At 36.5% G+C, this 18,289-nt stretch overlaps 1 protein-coding gene across 5 annotated transcripts in view; it reads right to left on the reverse strand.

Moving 5' to 3' along the window:
• grid2 (glutamate receptor, ionotropic, delta 2) overlaps window positions 1–18,289 on the reverse strand; it is a 487,185-nt gene that overhangs the window by 78,602 nt on the left and 390,294 nt on the right. The gene's annotated exons all lie outside the window — the stretch shown is intronic.

Genomic DNA, 18,289 nt, shown 5'->3' on the forward strand with positions numbered 1-18,289 from the left:
CCTATGGACAATTTGGAGTCGCTAATTAACCTAGCATGTTTTTGGAATGTGGGAGTACCCGGAGAAAACCTTGTAAACTCCACACCGAGATGGCCGAGGGTGGGATTGAACTCAGGTCTCCTAGCTGTGAGGTCTGCACGCTAACCACTCGTCCACCGTGCAGCCTGAATAAGATAAGATAAGATATGTCTTTATTCTACATATGATGTAGTATTCTCCACTGGTCAATTAGCATCAGTAATCTTACTGTAATTTTTGGTGTCATACACAAGCACCAGACTTGATTGCAGGAACAACAACAACTTTTGTATTATCTCACAAGAGGCAGAACAATCCATAACTAAATACATACACCAATCTGGAGCATCTTAAATATGCTCGGTACTTTTACAATCAGTAACTGTTACATTTGTTCACTTCCTGCTTTCCTAATATACTTCAAGTTGTTTATTTATTGTTTTATTATTGGAGTGATTTCTGATTAAGAACACATTTTGCTTTGTTCAATATTGGAATATTTCTGGCCACCTTATGTTGTATATTTGTAATATGAGCTTTCCAGCTCATATTTTCATATATTGTGATCCCCAGAAATGTATTTTCCTTCACTCTTATTATTCTTTATTATTATTATTATGCAGGGACTCAAGAGAGCTGCTAGCTAGAAAGCTAACCAGTTGGCCTCAAATGTATTTGTTCTAAACTTAGAAAGGCAAAAACGTACCACTTCCACTAGGAATGGGAGGAGACCATGTTATGATTGACTCCATGCAGTGCTAAGGTAATGTCATGTAAGGTAATATCTTAATTTTGTGTTATTACTGCCGGTTAATGACCAGAATACTTCATATCACTTGTATTTCAATATGTTATGACTAATAATAGACCAAAAAACAGCAAACATGTATTCATTAAAAAAAAAAAAAAAAAGTTGTTGTGGAGTATCATGGAGTATTGTCGTTGTGTGGAAGTGGGCTTAGCTTGCAATGAATTCACCAAAGGGAAAATCAAGCAGGATCCATAAGACTGTATATTTGTAATGCACGATGTCATACGCCGTAACAGGAAGCTGCAGTGTTTGAAATGTTGTCAAGCGCTGCTCCGCATATGGCGGTGCCCTTAGGCTCCCTCGAAAACTTGATGTCAACAGCTAAATGTATTGTCAGGAGGAGATACTACTGCATGTGAAACCCACAGAGGAGGGGGGGGGGGGGGGCTGATAAGAAATTTGAATTGAATCAAATGTATGAAGCAAGTCTTCAGGGGGAATGGGGAGAAGGGGGTGGGGGGGCAAAAATATGGCGGAGAAAGGAAAGCGGGAGTAGGTAAAGAGAACATAGAATTATGTGGGTGGATGTCACATTATTATATATATATATTGTAGTAATACTAATACTACTACTCCTACTACTACTAATAATAATAATTAATAATAATAATTAATAATAATAATTAATAATTGTATAGTATTATACATTTCTATATAAATAAATGTTATATATTATGTTATATAAATAATAATAAAAATAATTTTATATTTGTATATAAATAAATGTTATATATTATGTTATATAAATAATAATAAAAAATACTTTTATATTATTATATATTTGTATATAAATAAATGTTATATATTATGTTATATAAATAATAAAAAATAACAAAATTATATTATTATATATTTGTATATAAATAAATGTTGTATATTATGTTATATAAATAATAATGATTTTATATTATTATATATTTGTATATAAATAAATGTTATATATTTATTTATTTAGTATTTATATATTATTATGAACTTTATATGTATGTTTTACGGAGATTTTAAGCAGAATAAATATATTTTTTGTAGTAATACTACTACTACTACTAATAATAATAATTATAATTAATAATTTTATATTATTATATATTTTATATAAATAAATGCTATATATTATGTTATATAAATAATAATAATTTTATATTATTATATATTTGTATATAAATAAATGTTATATTTTTATTTTTTTTAATATATTATTATTATGAACTTTATATGTATGTCTTAAGGAGATTCTAAGCAGAATATATATATTTTTGTAGTAATACTACTACTACTACTAATAATAATAATAATAAATAATAATAAATAATTTTATATTATTATATATTTTTATATAAATAAATGTTATATATTATGTTATAAAAATAATAATTGTATATTATTATATATTTGTATATAAATAAATGTTATATTTTTATTTATTTATTATGTACATATCATAATTATTATGAACTTTTGTAGTAATACTAATACTACTACTAATAATAATAAATAATAATAATTAATAATCTTATATTATTATATATTTTATATAAATTAATGTTATATATTATGTTCTATAAATAATAATAATTTTATATTATTATATATTTGTATATAAATAAATGTTATATATTTATTTATTGTTTATATATTATCATTATTATTATTATGAACTTTATATGTATTCAAAGACAAAGCCGCGATGACAACATTGGTTCTGTTGCTGCCTTGTTGTGCAATACACTCCTGATTCAAATTTAAATGCCAGTTAAGGAGTCTTGTGTGCTAATAACTAGCTTTGTCAACAAGAAAAACTCCCATTTTAGATTTTTGCATTTTGAAGCTCTACTTTAAACCTCCTTAAGGTGCGGAAAAAACAAAAGACGCAACACAGTTGTGTAGTTCAGTGCAAAAAACACCATTCCCTTTTGGGATTTGTAAGCTACAATAAATAAAAACAAATGTTTCACCTGCAGCGTTGTATATTAAAATGAAATAAATGTACAAATAGTGTTTTTTGATGAAGCTCCTGCATTAAGTATTCATGAGAAATGATGTCCTGATATTGCCAACGGGAACAGGAACCTTTTCAAAGAACCATGCAGGACCAGCAGGCAAAAACGTGCTTTTTTTTTTTTTTTTTTTCTTTTCTCTCCACCTCATAATGTTGAAATGTATGCAAAGCCGTGACTGCTACACCTCAGACTCCAATAGCTTCCATAACATGACCTTTGTGACTCATTCCACCGTAGAGGATATTTGGGGATTTGGGTTTTTCAAACTAGAAATAACCACACAGAGGAGCCATTCAATTAAAGCAGGGGGGGGGGGGGGGGGGGGGGGGGCAAAAAAAAGACTATTGTCACGTCAAAGAACAATTTTCATGGTGATTTTCAGGCTACACTTGCAACTTTTATGAAATATGTAATACAGCAGGGAGTGCCTGCATCTGGATGTGGAAAACATTTAGAAGGTGCCCTGAACTACTCTTAGAGCGCAATGCAATATTAAACATTGTGCTTCATTCAAAAGGTGCACACGTTGGATTGAGCATCTTTTATTATGTTCTTTTTTTAAATGTTTATTATATTTACTATATTTCATATGTTGGAAGCCATTAAGACTTTCAAGGGCCCATTTTTCTCATTAGAGAATAAAACTTTCAATGTCCCATGTTTGGTGCGCTCGTGTAAATTCCAAACAAGAAATGTTGCAAAGTTTAAAAAGACAAATAAGATGTTTTTTCCTCTAACAAAACTTCTCTCGGGTTAGCCAGAAGACCTCACAGCTAGGAGACCAGGGTTCAATTCCACACTCGGCCATCTCTGTGTGGAGTTTGCATGTTCTCCCCGTGCATTGCAAGCTTTCCTCCCACATTCCAACAACATGCTAGGTTATAATTGGCGACTCCAAATTGTCCATAGGTATGAATGTGAGTGTGAATGGTTGTTTGTCTATATGTGCCCTGTGATTGGCTGTCTTTTGGGGACATTTTACAACAGAACCCCCCCCCCCCCCCCCCCCCAAAAAAAAAATAGGACCCAGTAATGAGGAACTGTGTCACTCTTTTTAATCACCTCCAAAATGGCTTTGGACAAGCTTGATGCCAGTGTTTCCAGGAGGCTAGTAGCCAGCTGCTATTTGACGCCCCTGCACAAACTGAAGCTACATTGATAGCGTACCCCCCCTGAAACATCTGGGACTTCCTTGCCAATAACGTTGGAAGCCATCAGGACTTTCAAGGGCCCATTTTTCTCATTAGAGAATAAAACTTTCAATGTCCCATGTTTGGTGCGCTCGTGTAAATTCCAAACAGGAAATGTTGCAAAGTTTAAAAAGACAAATAAGATGTTTTTTCCTCTAACAAAACTTCTCTCGGGTTAGCAAGAAGACCTCACAGCTAGGAGACCAGGGTTCAATTCCACCCTCGGCCATCTCTGTGTGGAGTTTGCATGTTCTCCCCGTGCATTGCAAGCTTTCCTCCCACATTCCAAAAACATGCTAGGTTATAATTGGCGACTCCAAATTGTCCATAGATATGAATGTGAGTGTGAATGGTTGTTTGTCTATATGTGCCCTGTGATTGGCTGGCTACCAATCCAGGGTGTACCCCGCCTCTTGCCCAAAGACAGCTGGGAAAGGCTCCCAGGATAGGGTCAACTTATTCTCACTTTAAAGTTAAAAAAAAAATTCTCACTTTATTCCCATAATATTTTGACTTTATTCTCATAACATTTTCCGCAATTTAAAATTTCCAAAATTATATATATATTTTTTTAATTCTCATAATATCACGACTTAAATGGATTTTCTTTAATATTTAAAGTCTACTTAACTGAAACTAAGTTATTTTTGCCTCATAATTTTTTTTTTGTAAAATTACTGCTAATTTTTTAATAAAAAAAAAAAATTCTAACCACTTCTATGACTTCCTGCATTGTCAAATTGTCTTAGAGTGTGCCGTGGGCCACCAGCACCACACTTTGGACACCACTGCCCTAACGTTACAGGAAGTAGAAACGTTAGCATACACAGAAAAAAAATGCATTTATTGGAAAAATGTATTGATATTGTTTTCCTGATTGTTCCCGAAGCTAACATAATTTTTGCCTCATAAAATTGCTAAATTATTTTTGTAAAATTACTGCTAATTTTTCAAAAAAAAAAAAAAAAATTCTAACCACTTCTATGACTTCCTGCATTGTCAAATTGTTTTAGAATGTGCCGTGAGCCAACAGCACCACACTTTGGACACCCCTGCCCTAATGCTACAGGAAGTAGAAACGTTAACCCAGAAAAAAAATGCATTTATTGGAAAAATGTATTGATATTGTTTTCCTGATTGTTCCTGAAGCTAACATTATTTTTATATTATATTTATATTATATTTTTATTATATTTTTCTATTATTCGGGCAAGGTTGGGTCTTCTGCATTTTTCCAAAAGAATCGGAGCTTGAAACATCTGCAAGTACGCTCTATAATTCAGATATGCCGCGATATGTTTGACTTCCCCCCAACTTTGAGGAGGCTCGTGCCAATCTTCCGCTATCAAAAAAGCTCTGTAATCTTTCTTTAAAATCGACATTGGCGCCGCCAACAGTGTTCGCTGAAGTTATTCTCAGTAGTGAAACGATGAGAGCGCTTCATTAAGGGCCGGCTTCAAAGATGCGACGACGCGCGCAAGATATTCAGCTGATATCAGCTCCCTGCTGAGAGTCACCGCAATCTCCGCCACGGAATGATGCAATTTGTGTCTTATCTAAAATGACGACTATTTTAATTCCTCTTAGAGAGTGTGTGATTGGGGGGGGGGGGGGGGCAAGCGGCTCTCTGTTGTTAGCAAAGTCAATATGGATGGGTTAACTTCTTTTTACACTTGAATACAATCGTTACAAAAAGGGTTTTGTGATATTAACATTAATAATAACAAATAATGAAAATATTTATTCTATATTATTAATGACACTAAATTTATTGTCACTTTTTAATGAATACAAATAATATCATCAATTTACATAGAAATAATATACAACATGTTTCATAATAATGCAATAAAAATACTATATTAATATAGTATAATTTTATCCTTCATAATATATATTTTTATTGATATTATCATTGATGATTATTAAAGAAAATATATATATTATGATAATCCCTAATAAAATTCAATATTTATCTATTTAAAAATATTTAGAAACAATATCAGTGATAAAATATGTTTTTTTATTGATATTATCATTGATGATTATTAAAGAAAAAATATATATGTTATGATAATCCATAATAAAAATTCAATATTTATCTATTTAAAAATATTTAGAAACAATATCAGTGATAAAATCTTTTTTTTTAATTCTTAGAGTACAAATTATATTATATAAATAGTTTATAACTGAATCAATCAATTTTTAATAATGCTAAAATGACTAATAATAATTTGTAATGGTATTTAAAAATAGTTTTTACATTTTAAAAATTTAATTTTAACATTTTAAAAATTGAAAAAAAAAACAAAAAGATGAAAACTTACTTCAAATAATATAAATGAACCATGATTATTATTTTAATAAATGAATAATTTTCATACTTAAATTTATTTAATAAATATTGGCAATACAAATACATTTTTTCTTGTTTAAAAATACTATATCAATATAGTACAATTTTATCCTTCATAAAATATATTTTTATTGATATTATTATTGATGATTATTAAAGAAAAAATATATATGTTATGATAATCCCTAATAAAAATTCAATATTTATCTATTTAAAAATATTTACAAACAATATCAGTGATAAAATATGTTTTTTTTAATTCTTAGGAGTATAGATTATATTATATAAATAGTTTATAACTGAATCAATCCATTTTTAATAATGCTAAAATTACTAATAATAATTCGTAATGGCATTTAAAAATATTTTTTACATTTTAAAAATTTAATTTTAACATTTTAAAAATTTAAAAAAAAACAAAAAAATGAAAACTTACTTCAAATAATATAAATGAACCATGATTATTATTTTAATGAATTAATACTTTTCATACTTAATTTTTAAAAAAATAAATATTGGCAATACAAATATATTTTTTCTTATTTAAAAACAACCTTTGCGAAAAAATAATTCTTAAAAATATTTTTAAAAATGTTATAATTTATCATGAGTAATAGCATGATAATTAAAAATACAGCATACTGTTATTACTAATATATTGATATGATTTCTATAAAACGGTGAAGACAGAGTCCACCTAAAGAACGTAGTGAAGTCACAAAAACGTCGTATCTTCGGTATCTTCCATTTGGAGGAACATGAGCCAGCACCATAACAAGCTTAATTATGATAAAAGTGCACCGTCCTGATCACATGACCCAGCTGTGTGCTATCATAAACATCTTTTCCCCCAGTAATTGGAGCTCAGGTTAACCCAGCAGTGACTTGACTTGTCGTTATCTGTGCTGTTGACGACAAGATGTATTGATTTCCTAAACAAATCCAAAAATGGAAGAAGGCAAAAAAATAAACACGTCTCCGCTCTGTTAATCATTTGTTTAGAGTGAAGGGAACACGGGACAGAGATGACAAATTAGTAGAGAATCAGGAAGTGTTGTTTTCCCGCAGTTGTGGAGTACACAGGAACATTATTCCAGGAAAAACACAATTGAGCCGAGTCGGATGCTCCGTCATCACACACACACACACAGTCCTTGTTGACATGGTTCAGTTTAAGGGAGCCCCACATGAGAGCAACTTTGAAGCCACCGGAGCGTTCGGGCACATTTTGTGAATTTCGGTACCTTTTCCGCTGCTTTCAGATTATTCCCACACTTCCCTCTTTTGATGACTTGCAGGAATCTTTCTGAATTTATTTACTTTTCTACCAGTTTTGGATCCAATTGCTTGGCTGAAGTCGGGGGCTAAGATGAGCTGCAGGGGAAAATGTGTGGCAATGAAGGCAAAATGTTAGGATGACAGTGAATGCATCACTCCTTAATCTTTCCATTGTGCACGAGCACCTTTTTAATACCTTCACTGATAAGCTGCGGAAGCTTTTCCATGCGGTTGGCAAGTTTTTTTTTTTTTTTTTTTTATTTAAATCCAACCATTAAGGGACTGTAGCGGGCCTGTAATGTGGTTTGGAGCAAAGATGCTTCCAATTTACGATTCCGAGAGGTGCCTAATGGTATCTCTGCACCTAGCATGTGCTCTAATTTAATGCGACAACTAAAAAAAAAAAAAAATATATGGCATTAAAATTTCCAAGCTTGGTGCACATTCTAACTGGTTGGGGTTTCCATTATAGGCCACTCGTATTTACCTGACCTTTCAAAAAAAGATAATTTCATAATGCAGTTTTAGAATTTGTGAATAAATTAAATAAATTCCAAAATTATACGATCGCTAATATCGCTTAATAGGCTAAACTTGAGCTGCTTCGACTTTGGTAAACAAACTCCTGCCTCCCAAAAAAGCCATATCGCTCGGTTTTTGAAATGTAAATGACGACTCTCCTCCCGCTCCTCACCTTGCCCTCCCAACTCCAATGGAAGAAGAAGCCCAATGCATAAAAAAATATTTTAAAAAGCTAAAACTGTGAATTTATACATTAAAACATGATTAAAAATGCTGTAAATATGACTGCGATTAATTAATCATAATTAATTTTTTTATTTGACATGTAAATTATTGCTGCTACTACTGATAGCAATGATAATATAATAACAATAATACTAATTTGACAACATTTTGGGGCTGCACGGTGGAGAAGTGGTCAGCATGCAGGCCTCACAACTAGGGCACCTGTGTGGAGTTTGCGTGGGTTTTCTCCAGGTACTCCCACATTCCAAAAAAATGCTAAGTTAATTAGCGACTCCAAATTGTCCATAGGTATGAATGTGAGTGTGAATGGTTGTTTGACTATATGTGCCCTGTGATTGGCTGGCCACCAGTCTACCCTGACATCCATAGTGGCACACTAGCTGCTCAGGGCATGTGTTCGAATACAGTACAAGTGGCTCCCTCTGCTCTATAATCTGCTTAGTAGTGATGCAGTCAAGATACAGTGGTACCTCAGTTAACATCCGCCCCGGTTAGCACGTTTTTTTTTGGTTAACATCCAAAAAATTTTGCCAAAATTTTGCCTCGGTCTACCTTGCCTCTCGCTTGTCTACAGCGCGCAGGCCCCACAGCTAGGAGACCCGAGTTCAATTCCACCCTCAGCCATCTGTGTGGAGTTTGCATGTTCTCCCTGTGCATGTGTGGGTTTTCTCCGGGTACTCCGGTTTCCTCCCACATTCCAAAAACATGCTAGGTTAATTGGCGTCTCCAAATTGTCCATAGGTATGAATGTGAGTGTGAATGGTTGTTTGACTATATGTGCCCTGTGATTGGCTGGCCACCAGCCTACCCTGACATCCGTAGCGGCACACTAGCTGCTCAGGGCATGTGTCCGAATACAGTACACGTGGCTCCCTCTGTACCTCAGTTAACATCCACACCGGTTAGCACGTTTTTTTTTTGGTTAACATCCAAAAAATTTTGCCAAAATTTTGCCTCGGTCTACCTTGCCTCTTGCTTGTCTACGGCGCGCAGCCCCCCCCAGCTAGGAGACCCGAGTTAAATTCCACCCTCGGCCATCTATGTGTAGAGTTTGCATGTTCTCCCTGTGCATGCGTGGGTTTTTTCCGGGTATTCCGGTTTCCTCCGACATTCCAAAAAGATGCTAGGTTAATTAGCGACTCCAAATTGTCCATAGGTATAAATGTGAGTGTGAATGGTTGTTGTTATACTTTCAATAATAGCTAATGAGCTAACAATCATAGAATGGGATATCATGGTTCCAGCACACTTGAACGTTAGCACCCCCCCCCCATGCAGTACCCAACCAAGGCAGACATCAAAGTGTGACTAAAACAAGGAAGCAATAGTTTGTGCCCTTAAGGGCAGCTTTTGGCATATTTACAGCACTGTACCACAGCCTTGGGCTGCCATTATGATGGATGTAACAATATGTCTGCCATCTTGGTGGAGTGCATTACTGTCGGATTTGCCATGTTTGTGGAGTCGGTGACTCCGGCAAATAGTCTCGTTGTTAAATGTAATTAAGTGCTCGACGTCACGCATGGTTGATACCCTAAGGTTTTGTGGGGAAAATGAACTAAAATGTACACAAAGCGTCTCACACACACACAAACAGTGCAGTCCTCCCGCGGAGAGCGGCACAGCAGGAGAGCTTGTTCAATCATTTTAGATAATAGGCGGAACATTTAAAGGATGTGTGCATGAAAGGGAGCTGAAAACCCCCGATTTTAACACAAGGAGGAAAAAAAAACAGGACATATATTTGATAATGTAGTGATGATATCAAATAAGTGAATCATTTTTTTTTATTTGAGATAAATCATACATGTAGTCAGGACCATTAGCAAAGGAAAACAGATGTTATCCTTTAAAAAGAACACGGCCACCGCTCCCCCTACTTTTTGGGACAAAGTAATGTACTGGAAAGGGCCCAAAACTTTAATACACTGACACGACACACTCCATGTCTTTGCTCGGTCATGCACGGGCATGAACAAGACAGCCGCTGCCAGCCAACTGAAACAAAAGCAACAGTGCCGCAGAGGAGAGTGACAGGAAGAATCATCAGCTTGCAAGCCAATAAAGCAATAAAATTACCTTAGTAAAATTACCTTACTTCATCTGCAAATTTATTTTTTTACAAATGAAATGTCATACAATTGGACAAGACAGGATGGGAAAGAACATTCACTGTGTGCAGACTTGATGTACGAAGTGCTTGTTTACTCGTTTCATATACTTTGGGTAGTGTGTTTATTTGTACACATTTAAAGAAAAAATGACATAGAGCCTGCTAACAGTGATTCTGGCTTCCTAGCATGCTTTGTGGCACTTGTTTTGTACAATGTTGCTAAAGGTTGCCTGTTTAGAGTTAACCCAGATGTTATTTACTATCCTCCTCTATGACAGTAATAGTTGTCATGTGTATGTGTTACGTGTTAAGTTGCTGTGTGATGGATATAGCGTTATTTGGAGTCAGACTCCTCTGGTAACTCATTTAAAAAGTATCGACGTCTGTTGCTTATCCTCCTCTATGGCAGTAGTAGTTGTTCTGCGTATGTGTTTTACGTGTTAAGTTGCTGTGTGATGAATATAGCGTTATTTGGAGTCAGACTCCTCTGGTAACTCATTTAAAAAGTATCGACGTCTGTTGCTTATCCTCCCCTATGGCAGTAGTAGTTGTCCTGTGTATGTGTTACGTGTTAAGTTGCTGTGTCATAAATATAGCGTTATGTGGAGTCAGACTTCTCTGTTAACTCATTTTAAAAAGTATTGACGTCTGTTGCTTATCCTCCCCTATGGCAGTAGTAGTTGTCCTGTGTATGTGTTACGTGTTAAGTTGCTGTGTGATGGATATAGCGTTATTTGGAGTCAGACTCCTCTGTTAACTCATTTAAAAAAGTATCAACGTCTGTTGCTTATGCTCCCCTATGGCAGTAGTAGTTGTCCTGTGTATGTGTTTTACGTGTTAAGTTGCTGTGTGATGGATATAGCGTTATATGGAGTCAGACTCCCCTGTTAACTCATTTAAAAAAGTATCAACGTCTGTTGCTTATCCTCCCCTATGGCAGTAGTAGTTGTCCTGTGTTATATGTTAAGTTGCTGTGTGATGGATATAGCGTTATTTGGAGTCAGACTCCTCTGTTAACTCATTTAAAAAGTATCGACGTCTGTTGCTTATCCTCCCCTATGGCAGTAGTAGTTGTCCTGTGTATGTGTTTTACGTGTTAAGTTGCTGTGTGATGGATATAGCGTAATTTGGAGTCAGACTCTTCTGGTATCTCATTTAAAAAGTATCGTCCTACATTAGAGGACAAAGCATACATCTATTTGAGGTATGGTGTCAATACAAGAGGGTGAAAAAATGTGAAAGATGGCAAAAGGAAAAAAAAATCCTTTAAGTATTTTTGTTAAACATTGAGTTCATTTTAAAAAGTCTGCATTCAGGATTCTTTAATTCCCTTCATTCAATTCATGAGATGAGTGTAACGTGTCTCATATCCAACTTCATCTTTGCAGAGTCAACATGTTCAGAAAGCCAGAGTGTGTATTAGGGGATCTGAGTTTGAATTGGGGGGGAAATTACAATTACAAAGATTGGTCCTTGGGGGGCTGTGGAGACACTGTCGTAAGCGAATAGGACTTGCCTCAATTTCATAAGTAAGAAGACGCAAAATATTCCCTGAGATATGACTGCACCCTTCACATTTCCCTATTTTTATTACATATCTTCCCATGGGACAATACTATCGAAATTAAATCGGAATAAACTTTGGAGTAGTCAGTGTACAGCAGGGGTCTCAAACACGCGGCCCGCGGGCCAAATGTGGCCCGCAGGACACTAGTTTGAGGCCCCCACCTTGATATGAAAGTTTAATGTTTGATATGGATGCTGTATGGTATCATGTACCCAGAAAAAATTATTACGTTTGATTAATGTTCATGTTAAAGGTTAAATAACTGTTAATAGTTATCCTCCCTATCCGTGTGGAAGTGGTAAGTTTTTGGCTATTTAAGTTTAAAGGAAATAACTTAAAGGCTACCGTTTAGGTCGCTAGCTCTCCAGTTTGCGAGTTAGCATGTGTCTCAAGACCCTGCAGTTGCGCAATATGTTGTAAATAAAAAGAGTATAAATGTGACTATAGTCGTGTTTTGTCATGTCTACAGGGCTCTAATAATGCTTTGTTCATTTTAATCTGAAAAAAATAATTTGTCTACCCACCAACTATATGTGGTTTCTTAGGTTTTTATTATTTGCCGTTTTATTATTATTATTATATTTATTTATTACTGATTGATTGATTTGCTTTATTCTTGATTTATTTATTTTTTATTTTGTGTAGAAAAATAAAAATTAAGATATTTGAAAACAGTGGAATGTTTTATCAGAGTAGAAAATCGGAACCAAAGCAAAGTTAATTATTTTTTTCTGTTTTTAATAAATGCATTTTTTTTTTCAGACCCTATATCCAGTGGCCCCCAGGTAAATTGAGTTTGAGACCCCTGGTGTACAGCTTTTGTAGCTTGTGATCTACTGGTAATGGCCGTGATTGGCAGGTAAGATACTGTAAGTGTACCTTACAGTCAAGTGTGGTGGTGCCATGCAGTGAGGCTGCACGAGTGCTGTCCGGGGGGGGGGGGGGGGCGGGGGCTGCAGTTAGGGGAAATATGAATGTACTGTGACATTGTGAAGGGCAGCATTATTCCCCCTCCCTTGGGAGACTGGGTTTCCAACATAATAACGAGCTAGCTGGATATATCGTGAAATACTGTCTTTTTTTTAAATTCTAAGGACGGCCGAGACCTCTGTGTTGTGTTTCCCCCCCCCCTCGAGTTGCAGCCTAACCTTCCTCCCTCTCAGCCCTTCTTGGTGTATGAAACCTGTTTGCATCCCCCATCCGTCCATTATTAGCCCTGCCTCCGCTGTGCTGCACTGCTGGGAAGCCAGCATCATCATAGCATCCCCGCTCTCTCCTCTCCACGTCGTTCTCTTTCTGTTCAAAACAACTTGTTCACCTCCATTATGGTGCCATGGAGATGTTGTTGCTGAAGTAGCCTCGACTATCTATTTCGTTCTTTCTGTCCATTGCTGCCTTCGAATTCGGATTGCACCATAGGGAGATGAGGAAGTCTCCCAGCAGTTCAATTACATTCAACTCACAAGTTCTCTTTGTCGTGGATCATCACTTCCTCCATGGACTGCATTCATAAAATTAATTTACATGGCCCATACCTCACACACCACTCTAACAGTGCTATTTGCTTTCTTGTCATGCAGTATTTGGTAACAAGTGTTTGGTACCTGGTCATGGTATTTGGTATCCGTTATAACAATATTCTCTGTGTGGTAATGGCGGTATTTAGTAAATGCTAGTGTTCGGTAACTGGTAGGTATCTGGTAACTATGATATTTGGAATAATGTAATGCTGGTATTTGGCGACTGTTAATGGTGTTCGGTAACTGGTGATTGTGTTTGGTATCTGTAATGGTAATGGTTTTATTTCATTTGAACATACATCAGATTACAATTGAATGCATCACATAATCAGTTCCCAGTTCCACATGTCCAAAAGGAGTAGGAAGAAGCAAAGCTTATTAAATCCTACCCCTCCATCTGGTACTTTTACAATCCGTAACTGTTACATTTGTTCACTTCCTGCTTTCCTAATCTAGTTTAAGGTTTTTTTGTTTGTTTGTTTTTTTTTAATCATGTACCAAAGTACAAGGTGATATGACCATACAATGACATAATGGGTACCATCTGGTAACTGTGATATTTAGAATGATGTGATGCTGGTATTTGGCAACTGGTAATGGTGTTTGGGATCTTTGACAATGGTATTCACCATCTGGTAATGGCGGTATGTGTAAAATGCCAGTGTTTGGTAACTGGTAATTGCTTTGTGCTGGTGACAGTATTTGGTATCCGTGATTATTGAAGGTGTTTGGTAAATGCTAATGACTTTGGTGACTGGTAATGGTATTTGGTATCTGTGATAATGGTATTTGGTATCTGGTAATGGTGGTGTTTGGTAACTAGTCATGGTATTTGGTATTTGGTAAATGGTAACGTTATTTGGTATTGGTGGCATTTGGCATGGTGATGGTGGTTTGTATCTGGAGTGATGTTGGTATTTGGCAACTGGTAATGGTGTTTGGGATCTTTGACAATGGTATTCACCATCTGGTAATGGCGGTATGCGTAAAATGCCAGTGTTTGGTAACTGGTAATTGCTTTGTGCTGGTGACAGTATTTGGTAACCGTGATTATTGAAGGTGTTTGGTAAATGCTAATGACTTTGGTGACTGGTAATGGTATTTGGTGTCTGTGATAATGGTATTTGGTATCTGGTTATGGTGGTGTTAGGTAAATGCTAAAGTGTTTGGTAACTAGTAATGGTATTTGGTAAATGGTAATGTTATTTGGTATTGGTGCCATTTGGCATGGTGATGGTGGTTGGTATCTGGTAACTGTGATATTTAGAATGATGTGATGCTGGGATTTGGCAACTGGTAATGGTGTTTGGGATATTTGACAATGGTATTCAACAACTGGTAATGGTGGTATGCGTAAAATGCCAGTGTTTGGTAACTGGTAATTGCTTTGTGCTGGTGACAGTATTTGGTATTCGTGATTATTGAAGGTGTTCACTATCTGGTAATGCCGGTATTTGGTAAATGCTAATGTCTTTGGTGACTGGTAATGGTATTTGGTGTTTGGAACCCAGCAGCTTACCGTCATCGTGACATGCACGGCAGCCATATTTTTGCTAGTGACCTTCTGTAGTGCCTAATGTTTGGTATTTGGTAATAGGGTTTATCTGGGAATGGTGATTAGTATTTGATAACACTAGTATCTGGTAATGCCTTGTGGTAATGGAGCTTGATATCTGTGGTAATTTTATATAATGGTATTTGGTGTTTGATACTGGTAAGTGTCTGTGTTAATGAAGGTGTTTGGTAACTGGTAACCATCTTTGGTATCTGGTAATCATATTTGGTATTTGTTGCTCAGTGGCAAAAACAGCTTCAGCCTGTTGCGGCCAAATATGATACCATAACAACACAGAGCATCGGTGCTCTAACAATGAATAATAATAAAAAGTGGAGAAAAAAATGCTGCAAAGGGCAATCTGGCCATGTTTGTGCAATATTAATTTCTGCACACTCGCCATTACCCAGCATGCTAGCGTTCACTGCGTCAGGGCATAATGGATGTGTTGATTATCACTCGCTGTTTAATATGCTTCCTTTCTCCATCTTGAATGCTCACTCACGCTGCTTTAGCTGCAAGGGCCTGCTGTTAAATGCCACTTTCGACTGCAGGATGGAAGCGCATCAGTGAAAACGAGAAATAAGATGCACGCAGGAGTTTGAAGAGGAGTTAACAACTTTTGAAATATATTGTACGGTATATGTCTTCATCCATCCATTGCACTTACAATCCAGGGGTCAATTTGCATGCTGTGTTAACCGTGTTATTATACACCTCAATTCATTTCCTCTTTCACTTCTGAGCTAATTGCAGTCTTCAGTTCGTAATGTTAATTTGCACGACCCGTGAATATGCACGTCAAAACTGCTCTGAAGCACACTTAATTGGCTGATTGTCTTCCACCCGGCGTCTGTCACCTGGGAGTCGCGAACAGACGCTGTATTTACTTTAGTCTCCGTGCCTCGGATAAACACAACATTGCCATAGCAACACAGTTGGCCACTGAGTGATGTGCAAAGTAAAAAAAAAAACAAACTTCTTGATTGGCTTTTTCAAATGGAAATACTTTGTCAGAGTTTGTTGTTTTGTTACAAGTACAGTAAAGTCTCGTTATATCGATATCGGTTATAATGAATTACTACTTATTAGGATACTATTTTCCCGGCAAATTTCTAGTCTTTTATGATATAATTAGTTCAGTTAGTACGATACCCGGTTATTATGATAATCCGGTTACTACGATGCCCTTTTCATCTCCCGCCAGCCAATTTGGTCTGCTTATATCGATACAAAAGCAGCTTAAATCAATCTTTGCTTAAGGATTTCAATACCAAAAAAGAACACGGCGAACGGCTGCTTCCAGTCAACTTTTTTTTTTCACACTTCCACCACCAGAGTGCAGCACACACACCGATTCCCGCACTTCCTGGTTCACAGGTCATGCTCAACCCGCCCCACATAGCTGGCCAAACACATGCCTGCAACAGAAGAACCAACTGACATAGCATACACACCTATTCCAACGAAGACAAGAGCGTACAAATACATGTATTTCATTGTGTTGTATTCAGATATCTTTTTATCGCTTGCAATAATCACTGTTTTTCATATGTACATGCTGGCGTTCGTGGTTGGTGTGAAAAATAAAGTTGACTGGAAGCAGCCGTTCGCCGTGTTCTTTTTTGGTATTGAAATCCTTAAGCAAAGATTGATTTAAGCTGCTCGACATTGTTCTATACTATAGAACAATGTCGAGTGCATTATTGCCCACTTTTAATGCAGTTCGGCGCAGGATCGGATATATGGATAGTCCGGTTATATCGATATTTTTTCCGACTCCCGAGAATATCGATATAACGAGACTTTACAAAGATAAATAGAATTGTATGTACTGGTAACTGGTAATTATAAGGTCCCATATCAAACTATTGCAACTATTGCAACCCAACTGCTTAACTGCCATCAAAACCTGGATGGAACACAATTTCCTCAAACTTACCAGTGATAAAACAGATATTATCATCCCTGATCCACGCGTTCATCACATCCAGAATGGACTACTGCAACAGTATTCTTTACGGTACAACATCCAAAACCCTCAAAAAACTGCAATATATTCAGAACTCAGCTGGCCGCCTCCTCACCTCCACACATTACCCCGGTCCTTAAAAACCTCCACTGGCTTCCCGTCCCCCCAAAGTATCCATTTCAAAGTCCTTCTCATCACCGACAAAGCCCTCCACGATCTGACCCCCTCCATATCTCACAGACCTCCTCCATCCACACAATCCCCCCTTCGCTCCTTAGACTCCAACCTCCTGGCACTCCCAACCTGTTGCAGACAGACCCTTCTCCATCGCTGCCCCCACCCTCTGGAATTCTTTGCCCCATTCGCTCCGTGCTTGCCCTGACCTTCCCATCTTCAAAAAACAACTAAAAACCCACCTGTTTAAATCCCTTTTTAATGTCTAACTTTTTATACCTGACTGCTGCATCTTTAATGCATCTTTTTACTCTGTTTTTACTCAACTCTATTTTTATTTTTTTTACCACTCTAAAGCGTCTTTGAGTACTTTTAGTGCTTTGTGAAGCGTCATTGTATGGTCATATCACCTCGTAATTTGGTACATGATAAAAAATTTAAAAAAATAAATAAAACAACTTCAACTATATTATGAAAGCAGGAAGTGAACAAATGTAACAGTTACTGATTGTAAAAGTACCAGATGGAGGGGTAGGATTTAATAAGCTTTGCTTCTTCCTACTCCTTTTGGACATGTGGAACTGGGGACTGATTATGTGATGCATTCAATTGTAATCTGATGCATGTTCAAATGAAATTAAAGCATTATTATTATTATTATTATTATTATGAACAGCAGCACGGTTAACCTCATAGTGAGGAGACCAGGGTTCAAATCCACCCTCGGCCATCTCTGTGTGGAATTTGCATGTTCTCCCTGTGCACGCGTGGGTTTTCTCCGGGTACTCCGGTTTCCTCCCACATTCCAAAAACATGCTAGGTTAATTAGCGACTCCAAAAAAGGTATGAATGTGAGTGTGAATGGTTGTTTGTCTATATGTGCCCTGTGATTGGCTGGCCACCAGTCCAGGGTGTAGCCCGCCTCTCGCCCTAAGACAGCTGGGATAGGCTCCAGCACCCCCCG

Source organism: Doryrhamphus excisus, linkage group LG3, assembly GCF_037039965.1.
Source record: "Doryrhamphus excisus strain RoL-2023G ecotype Guam linkage group LG3, RoL_Dexc_Guam_v1.1, whole genome shotgun sequence".
Classification (NCBI taxonomy): domain Eukaryota; kingdom Metazoa; phylum Chordata; class Actinopteri; order Syngnathiformes; family Syngnathidae; genus Doryrhamphus; species Doryrhamphus excisus.